Here is a 10,832-nt window from a genome sequence, read left to right as displayed (position 1 = left end):
ATACAATGATATCAGGTTAACACACTTGCCTGCATGATATCATAACTTAACCCAATAAAAATGTGCCATCATCAGAGATATGAATGGTATCATATCGAGTCGACCTTTCCACCCCTTCAAACCCACCACACCACTCCTTTTTTCTCCACACTTCTCCATACCATCTGAAATTTGGAATTCACCTGTCGACGTAATCGCGCGTGCGTGCGACGTGCGTGCGTGCGTACCCTCAGTGCCCTGCAGATACCTATACGACAAGACGTGTGTGAGACAGAGAAAAAGAGCTAGAGAGAGGGGGGGAGAGAGAGAGAGAGAGAGAGAGAGAGAGAGAGAGAGAGAGAGAGAGAGAGAGAGAGAGAGAGAGAGAGAGAGAGAGAGAGAGAGAGAGAAAGAGAGAGAGAGGTAGAGAGGTAGAGAGAGAGAGAGACTGAACATACACTTCCTCAAACACAACAATACAGATTGTACAGTCGACTCGCAGAGAGTGTAAAGTAAACTAGAGGAGAGCAGAGCCCCGTGACCAAAACTAACAGCCAGTGGACTTGTGTTGTTGTGTGTACCGACGGAGGGACAGACGCACTAAAAAAAGGTTGGTTTTTATCTTTCATGTATTTGATATAGGCTACTGTGAGAAAGATTTGTTTAACTTCTTTCACATCAACTGGGAACTTGAACCCCCGGCGACAGACCGACAGACAGTCCAGACTCCAGTCTGACAGCCCAGCGAGGCAGCGTGCGTTACTGACTGAAGTCACGGAACGTACGTGTCCGAACGAATACTGAAGATGATAACAATATTAAAAACAATTCAATAAAAACAAACGAAGGATATTAAAACAGTTGTCGGTGTTAAACCGACATGGTTATCTTTTACGGTACGAATCACTCAGTCTGCTTCAGTCTTTTGAAACAGACGGTGGTGAAAACTATGTGGGATTGGATCGTGATTGTTGTATCAGATTCAGAGTTTCAGACGACCGTCTGTCTGTCGTGGAATGTTTCCATGCACTCTGTGTGTGTGTGTGTGTGTGTAGTGTTGTCGTTATGTAAGCCACGTAAAACCTTTCTTCATTCATCTTGACTTTGTTGGCTTGGAGATCTATTATTGTGTTCTTTCCGGGCAGGGCAAGCCAAGCGACACACCGACCCACAGGCAGCACTACACAATCAAGTTGTTGTCTAGTAGTAGTGTTGTAAGGTGTGTGGTTTTGTGCAAGACGTCTGGTGTGTGTGTGTGTGTGTGTGTGTGTGTGTGTGCGCGCGTGCACGCGCGTCCAAAGTCCACAAGAGTGCTATTATAGCTCCTTCCCTCTCAACCACAATCTGTCACATACAGCCAGTGGTAGATTTACTCAAGTACTGAACACTTTTCAGATTATTATTTTTTGCTTTGCTGGAGTATTTCCAATTGTCCAATTTTACTTTTGGTACTTAATTAAGTGAATACTTTTTTTAATACCGGACGTGTACTTGTAGCAGAGTATTTCTATTGTGGCATTGGTACTTTTCTTAAGTACAAAATGTGAGTACTTCTTCCACCACTGCATACAGCCATGACCGTGGTCATCATCACGACTCATGTGTGTAGTGTGTGTGTGTGTGTGTGTGTGTGTGTGTGGGTGTGTGTGTTGCACTTGTCAAACAGTCAGTGTGTTCTTTCTAGTCTTAGGCCTACATTGTGATTGATTTATTACAATTATGCCAGCAATGCTGAAAGGATAACACAAAAAAAGCCTTGATGTCTTCGTTGTTTACATTGTGGTCCTATAAATCTGTATTCAATTCATAATCAAAAAGACATACAAGAAACATACAAGAATACAATGCAATACATATATAGATGAATATACTGTCCATGGGCACTGACTTATCGGCAAGTGCTTTTAAACTAGTTTTTCTATAAAGGACAATATAATACAGTGCAGTGATGTAAATAGGTTTTCAATGTAATTGAAGGGGTGGTCTTTTAGATGGGCCCCAGGGACATTTTATGAGTCCTACTTCAATGATGTTAGAGTACCGTACTGAGTACAGTATTGTATCCCAGGACTCCCCGGAGGGTGACATGATTGCATCCTTTCTCCATTTAGTGAGTCTAAAGGCTAATAATGCAGGATGCAGGCTATTTGCATCACTGGTACAGTAGAGTAGACTAGTGGTTCTCAAAGGACCCCCCCCCCCCCAAAAAAAACACAAAAACAAAAGATATTCTGTGAATATACTTTTACTGTTCCTTGTATTGATTTTTTTATATGGTATTCCATGTCTAAAGTTTATATGGCTTGATGAATTGATTATTGAATACATTGGAACACAATGGAAACAAGCCCCCTGGGATTTTTGTGTTATCCTTTTAACATTATTGAATAACTCGGGGAATTCCGTTTGTGTCCGAACATAGGCATGGTAACGCCCCGCCTGCCTGTGATTGGCCTACCGACACTGTCCTCCGAGGTGGATATGCTGGATGCCTGGATAGTGTGCGTGGTGGGATAGTAGTATGGTATGATACAAGAGAACGCTAACTTGTACGTTTTTATTTTTGTGGAAGAGGCAAACTAATATTGTTTATGCCGTTTGCTTTGATGGAATAATTGATTGAACATGCACGCCATAATATGATTTGATTTGGGTGTGTTCTAAAATAAAGTGTTTGTGTTGTGTAATTTGTTTGTATGTGTAAACTTGAAACATTATTGTACTATAAAAAGGTCTGTTTTGCCTTCATCTTTATCCTTTTTAGTGTAATAGTATTAGTTTACAATGATTATGAGTATCAAAGCAAACGGCATAAACAATACGTTTGCCTCTTCTACAAAAATAAAACGTACAAGTTAGTTACAAGGCTCGTGTCGCGTGTGTCAAGCTGTCATTCTCTTGTAGCCTATTATTTATTTCTCAATCTCACCACAGAGTAACCTGCGTCTCGGAGGACATTCAAGACGGGCAGTGTCAGTAGACCAATCACAGGCAGGCGGGGTGTTACCATGCCTCAGCCATGCCTATGCTCGGACACAAACGGAATTCACGCCCACTGGTGTGATGAAATACAGACCTGGAAAAGGTTTAGAATTCCTCAAATGTGTTGGAAAATGTGCAGAATATGCAGTTTTTTGTCTATTGATTTTGTTCACAAATGTCACATTATGTCACGTGACACAAATAATAGATCTGCAACATACCTTTTGCAAACTATTTAATCTTTGACAACCACTGGAGTAGACTACTGTATGTGGAGGTTATAGCCTGCATTCTTGAGGCAGAAAAGCCACCCTTGTCTTCTTTAGATGCCCTGTTGTTTTTTAATCTAGTTACAACAAGTATGTACATGTATGTGTATATTCATGTAGATTACTAGGTTTGCGTGTATTTCAGATTTGTTGTATTGTACAAAGGGCTCTATTCTACATACTCAACAGTGTCAACAATGGTGTGGTCTGGCCTTGTTTTGACATCTGCTCACTGAAGACTACCCAAGTAACGCAGCTATCCCTTGTTTACACACACGCACACACACACACACACACACACAGGAGTGTGTGGACGGTTGGGTTGTGTGTGTTTAGTTTACTTGGGATGTAAAGTAGGAGAGCCATGATTGTTGTAGTAGGACTCAAACTTGAAGGTGTACTGTAAAGTCTATTTATTAACTGAGGAATTAAATGTACGCTACAAGCACATACTGTTTTGCTTTAGTCGTGTGTCTGTATGATCATCATCATACAGGAGGCTTTTTACTAATCACATCATTTTGCTATGATGTGGGAGGGTTGTTCCCCATTCCGGCTGGAGAACATTCCACTTTGAACATAATGAGGAGGTATGCAAGATGCAATAATACAGTGTTACACTCTCATCACTCTGACACTCAAAGGTGTCCTATATTAATATCACATTATAACCCTTGCACACTGGCCAGTGGTTGTCAAACATTTTCATGTCTAGGACCCCCAAATTATTTAACCTTTTTAACCTTTATTTAACCAGTAAAAAGAAATTACACTTGAGACTGAAGTCTCTTTTACAATTGTGAACCGGCCAAGAGAAGAGGCAAAATAAGTGGCACAGATCTGCCTGTAACAATAAATACAAGACGATAACAGGACCAACATGCAACGTTCATACTGTATATACAGTACCCACTACCGAAGAAGCTCAAAGGGACGTCTAGTAATAACGCAACCAATAACGCTTATAAAAGCTAATATGTAAAAACTAAGCAACAAAATTTGCTAATAAACTAAAAAGCAAGAGAACCAACATTTGCTGTACATCAAAGCAGGAGATACATCAAAGCAGGACTATCAATCATTTGGCTGGGGACGGCATGGAACCCCTCAAGTCTCAAGGACCCACTGCAGTAGGGCTCCGCCGCTCCAATGATATATACTGCTTCATTCATTGCACCCCCAAAATCTCACACACACACACGCGCGCGCGTAGATGACAGCACTTAGCTTCTTGTTTGTATTGACTATTTAGAGTGTGTGCTAAATGCCTAAATTGTGAATTGCATTGTGCGAGCGCGCACATGTACACGGTACTACACACACACACACACACACACACACACACACACACACACACAAATAGATTCGACACTTAATATCTGACGAAGACACAATGACATTGAAACGTCGTTTTGACTGCAACCCTGCAAATAAAGGCCCTAACTGTTCGAGACTGCTCCGGTGCCTTCCTTCCACTAGATTAGACACTTATCTCTCTCTCTTTGTCAGCCCCTAATAGGCCTTATATCACCATACACTGCTGCGCCTCTTCGGATGCTATTTTCTGTGAGGCTTGTGTTAACCGAGGCTTTGTGGAGTCTGTGGACTGTGAGCGAGGCAGAAATGCACACCACTGACTCTTAATGCAAAAGGGAAGGACACACACAGGAGGACACAGGTACACACGCACGCAGTCACGCATACACGTACACACACACACACACACACACACACACACACACACAAAGACACAGTGGTGGGATTCATTCCATGGCTATGCTTGATGCTTTCAAGTTCAGCAGTTTTGAAGCAGCACTGCACAGTGCACACTGTAATATCTATGAGTTTGTTTGTTTGGTTCTCAACGTGTACACTTAGTTTCCAGAGTTAAACTAATTAACGCTTTGGAATTATTCCGTCATGTGAAGCGATTGGCAAGACCTAGATATGATTCTTAGAACTTGTCCGAGCCCATTCCATCTGCCACATCCAAACAAAGAACATCACTCGACTTTCAGGAACTGTTCACACTGTTTCCTCCTCACCCCTCCCATTTGTATTAAATGCGGGAGCTGGCGAAAACTTCTGTCAGATTATTCTAACACTATAGCGTCGCAGTCCCGCCCCCTCGAGAGACCCGGAAAAGAAATCCCGTTCATTTTTCTCATAGACTTTTCAGAAAGTATTTATTTAAAGACGTTCACGCCGCGGACAAAGCCAACTCTTGTCGTGACAAATCATGACAACAAACACCATTTTTCGGGCTGAACAAATAAATAGGAAGAAGAAGAAAACGACAGGTTACAACACTTTTTTTGTTTTTGTTTTTTGTAATTATTTCTTTGGTCCAAAATATTGTGTTTGTTGTCATGATTTGTCACGACAAGAGTTGGCTTTGTACAACGCTTATAAGGTCTAATAAATACGTTTTGAAATGTGGCGTCGTCATGAAAGGGGCCGGGACTGCGACGCTCTATTGGTGGCATTAACACACACTGAGTGACTGAGGTGTGTGCTGCTACAGTGCTAATAATGGTGACAATTGTGTTTTCATAGGCGGTGGCACTTAGCGGCTTAGGTGGCATTAACGTCTGTCAGTCACATTATGAAATGTTACTCGCCGATTAATTGTCGCTCAAATAATTTGCCATGACCAATTGTGTTTCTGTCGTTGGACAATTGGAATAGAACATTTGTGAATCAAAATTACATTTCTGTTTAATTATGACACCATATAAAAATGTAATATTTCCGGCAGATTGTGATTGTCCATTATAGAACAAGCTTTTATTTGTTTTCTTCTTCTTTTGACATATTTTCTTTCACATCAGAATGTAATGATCATTGGACTCCCGGCCTACTGTATCTCCCAGAGTTCAAAGTTTAAATGAACGTAGAATTCTGTGCAGGATGTAGGATAGCTGCAGACCGTATGTAGGATAGCTGCAGACAGTATTTGCATACAGAATGTGAGGGGACTTAATTTAATATTTTATTGACTACATCTTAATTTTCAAAGAAAAATCCTCTCTCAGTTCAGTCTCTCTCTCTCTCTCACACTCTCTCTCTCTCTCTCTCTCTCTCTCTCTCTCTCTCTCTCATAGCAGTGTGCCAGAGATCACTCTCCCCTGTGCCACTGTTGGCACCGTGCCAAAGGTTGCCTGGCCCTGTTCTAGACTCAGTGAAATGAAGGGATGGAGGTGTCAGCTAAATGAGCTGAGTCTCACATCAGTCTGTCTGTCTGGCCCTGACCTTGAACCAGTGTCACCTCTCTCTCTCTCTCTCTCCCTATCTCTGCTGCTCTGCTGTCACTGTCATACAGACAGATCGACTCCCTCACTTTACTCTGCACCACATTTCTCTACTTGTCGCTTACTACCATGGCCCTGTTTCAAGTGTGTGTGTGTGTGTGTGTGTGTGTGTGTGTGTGTGTGTGTGTGTGTGTGTGTGGGTTTGTGGTGTTAGGCATTAACTCTGTCAGTGAAAGTAAGGAATGCTTCAAAGTCATGTACACTCTCTGAAATCCATTAAAGGCAGCTTTGTTCAAGGCTATTAGTGTGTGTGTGTGTGTGTGTGTGTGTGTGTGTGTGTGTGTGTGTGTGTGTGTGAGAGTGTGACTGCACAAGTGTGTGTGCGCGTGCATAAATGCCACTCTTAATGTGGTCTTGTTACATGCCACTATGCTGCAACAGATGCCCCCACTGATTGTGGACGGAAGGATTCGTTTTTCCATCGAACATATATGTGCTTTGCTTTGTTATTACCAAAGCAAAGCACATGTTTTGTTTTGTTTTTAGCATGTAATGTGTCTTGCAGTGAAGTTGAGATTGAAACTGAAACGGTCAGTGGCAAAGTGAAGCAGTCAATGCCTGTCATGCATGAGTCAGTCAGTTGCGGGAAGTGAGGTTTCACATGTGGTTGTCAGTGATTCTGCGAGAGAAATAAGCAACCAGGTCTGTATGAAAAGAAGCGACTAATATAAGCCTTTTAAAGTACTTTTAAACCAATATACCATATTGTGCCAAATATAAGACGACCCCCATTTTTCAAGACTCATTTGTGGAAAAAGAACATTGAATCTCAAATAGTCTAGTCCCTGATTATAATAGGATAAGTTCTATAAGCTCACAACGCGTTGCGATGTGTTGTGAGCTTGTAGATCTGCTATTTTCCAAAAAGATCTTGAATATTTTTTGGGACATTTTAACAACACTAATCTGACTGTTACAGGGGGAGGGGGTCCCTTACACAACATTCTTTCAGATGAGGGGTCTGCGCATCTCCTTAATAATCAAAATCTATTAAAAGTAACTAGTAACTGAAGTTTTCAAATAATTGTAGTGGAGTAAAAAGTGCAATATTTGCCTTTGATGTAGTAGAGTAGAAGTAAAAGTAATACATTGTACAAGTTGTACTTAGTTACTTTCCACCACGTCTGGAGTTAGAGCATACGTATTAGTATGAGCACAGTTGGTATACATCATGCTATTGAACAGCTGACTCTACACAATAAAATACTAAAGACACTAAATAAAAAGAACAGTGTGATTTTCCATGGCCTGACTCCTCTGATTCAATAAGAAACTACACAGCAGGACTTGAGGAACTGTCATAAAGCACATTTTCATTATGCGACATGCACAGTGGCACGCACACACACACACACACACACACACACACACACACACACACACACACACACCGCCCGGGTTATTGGCTTTAGGCGTAATAATCTCTCCCCTAGCCTAGCCTGACACAGACTGTGCTTGTTCAGGTTCCTTCTATAGTGGTGTGTGGAGTGTGCTTGTTTGTTCAGGTCTAATTGCTATAGGCCTCCGACTGGCATCCACACAGTCACAGGCCTGTTCCTTCTTACTGTAATAGGGCTACATGACCATTTTATTGACACACAGATAATCGCATTTAAATTGTGGTTTTTGTCGTTGAACATTATTATGAATAGAAATTACATTTCTGTTTAGCTTTTAGGCTTTTGAAGATGCCCAGGGCACATCCACTTTTTCAAATGAAAATGTTTTAACATGGAAACGATTATGTAAAAAAGAATACTGTGGTTAATATCTTAAATTCTTGTGATTATGTAATAATTGTGTCAGTCCTGAGACCTGTTTCGGACCCAAGCTCTCTTTCCCTCACTGTCTCTTTGTCTATGTGTGTGCGTCTCATATTGCAGTCCCTCAAAACGTGTGTGTGTGTGTGTGCGTGCGACGTGCGTGCGTGCGTGTGTGTGAACTGTGAAAGGCACTAGTGATCCCCGTCTGACCTGTCTGACGGGGGTGAAAAACGGCTCTTATTGAGCAAATCTTAGCTGTCGGGAAGAAACCTCTCATCTCCATATTTTAACTTGTGTTGTTTTTTGGAAATTAACGCCCTACTTGATCATACTACAGTACAGCGTCACACACAAGTATCTAAAGGTAGAAGATCTACAAGCTCGAAATGCACTGCCAAGCGCCGCATTTCGTGCTACGATTGCTATTTTGGAATTTGAATCCTGAAAAGTAAAAGTAGGTTTTGGACATGTGAGGTTTCCACCCGACAGAGATGACATCTTGAATTGGCCCCCTTTGCTGCTGAGCGGTGCATTCTCTTTGCTCTGAGAGTATCACGTGTCTGTCGACAGTTTGGTTTTTTAAAAGCATTTCAGTCCCAAACCCTCGTAGGGCATGCGAAATAATGCACATTTATTGTTGGGTTATTTGATCATACCACTCTGAACTCAAATTAATCAATATTAAAAATCTAAATGCTGTTTTCGGCACATTGAAAAGGGTCAGCAGAGCCAGTAGTGTTTGAGGAACGACTTGAGATGTGTGAGTTGACAGATGGAGGAACATCTGTTTTACAAAGTTGGTAAACAGAGACTTATGAGGTCAGGTCCATCATTATCCATCTACCTCTCCTTGTCTCTGTCGGGTGGAAACCTCACATGTCCAAATCTGTTACTTTTCAGGATTCAAATAAAGAAATTACAGATCTACAAGCTCAAAACGCGTCGGCGTCGTTGAGTTTTTAGCTTGTAAATAATAATTACCAGCTGTGTTGTTATATCTGCAGAATTGTGGGTGAAATAACTAGTGGGTTGTTGTTGCACCTTGCTGGCTGCAATGCAATGCTATCCCATTGGCTGAGAGGTTGCCTAGAGGCAAAGAGTGTCTGGTTGCCTAGAGACGAAGCAGCCAATCAGAAAGATAGGTGACTACGGCAGCCAATGAAATGTTAAGTTGCCACTAGGTGACTACGGCAGCCAATGAAATGATTAGTTGCCACTAGGTGACTACGGCAGCCAATTAAATGATTAGTTGCCATTACCAACCTGATAGAAAGTAGACCAGCCTACTTCGCAGCTAGTAAAAAACAACATCATCATAGACGGTACATAGTATAAACTTTCCTTAATGATTATATCTGGTTTCAGAATGTATTTATGATGCATTTTCTCTATTATCAAGGTTATTGTAGCAGTCTATGTTTATTTAGCATTGTTGTCAAGCCAGTTTTACCTCTTCTGTCATTGCTGCAAAGTTCTCAGTCTCTGATTTCAATCATTTGGATTCCATAAAGTGGAAGCATGCAACACGGAAATAGTGCAATAAATAGTGTAAGCTCGTATATCCGGTTATTTGTTATTTTAAGATTATTAAAAAATATTTGGCATGTTCCAGAAACCACTAATGATCTCATATATCTGGCCTAACGACATTTGTTCAGTCGTGAGATTTTATTTTGCTTTATTCGATGCATCATTTCTAGGTGAAAGGGACATGATAGTTGTCATATTATTTACAGTACAGGTGAAAGGTTGGTTTCATTTCAGGGAATTCACCTTTTCCATCTGTCACCTTCAAAAACTACAAAGACGGTACATTATAATAGTCGTAGCTCCTGTTAATGACACGACGGAAAGATTGTGTCACGGCGTCACGGTTGACTGTAATCTGTGCCGGTGTCCCTCCCTGCCCTGGCTGACGACCGGCGTACATGTACAGTATGCGACAGAGAAGCTGTTCAACCTGCCTGACTTGCTTGGCAGCTCCTGTTTTGATCTTTTTTTTCCTTTTTATAGCGCATACCATACCTGTGACTCACTGCATTCAGCCTGTTCCACAGAGCGTGTGTCTACGTTAATGCCGGCTTATCACCTGCAGGCAGTAATGCACCTGTCGGTATCATTGTTGTTCTGTGGTGTCTATGTGATACAGCAGGTAGCTGTGATTTCATTTAACCCATTACATAAGACCTGTGGCTGATTCTAAAAATGCCTTCTAAATCAGTAGTTCTCAAACTTTTTCATGCCAACAAGGACCCCCAAAATGATATGCATTTGGCCGCGTATTTTGTTCCAGGGACCCCCCAGAAGAGTACTGTAGCATAGATTTTGTTTTGTTAACAAAATAATAGTAAAATTATTTGAAATTGTCAATATTTTAAAAATGTATTCAAAAAATAGCAGATGTACAAGCTTGCAGCACGGCACGATCCTAGATTCTCAAGAATAGCAGATGTACAAGTTCACAGCACGCCACTTCGTGCCGTGAACTTGTACATCTGCTATTCTTGAGAACCACTGTTCTAAAACCA

General features: G+C 41.4%; 1 protein-coding gene across 2 annotated transcripts in view; it reads left to right on the top strand.

The window, feature by feature from the left end:
• The first annotated feature begins 405 nt into the window (after nt 1–405).
• Nucleotides 406–10,832, top strand: part of LOC308335192 (protein kinase C delta type-like) — a 40,550-nt gene continuing 30,123 nt past the window's right edge. The window contains exons 1-2 of one of the 2 annotated variants that reach the window (XM_080792204.1): nt 406–589; nt 4,740–4,908. The gene's annotated coding sequence lies outside the window, so the exon portion shown is untranslated. The remainder of the gene's footprint in view (nt 590–4,739; nt 4,909–10,832) is intronic. The other variant, XM_080792203.1, reaches the window with a different exon arrangement.

This window comes from Protomyctophum bolini (genome assembly GCF_963924005.1).
Source record: "Protomyctophum bolini genome assembly, chromosome: 2".
Lineage (NCBI taxonomy): Eukaryota > Metazoa > Chordata > Actinopteri > Myctophiformes > Myctophidae > Protomyctophum > Protomyctophum bolini.
The sequence above is the reverse complement of the archived record's forward strand: the minus strand, read 5'-3'. Positions and strand labels throughout refer to the sequence as shown.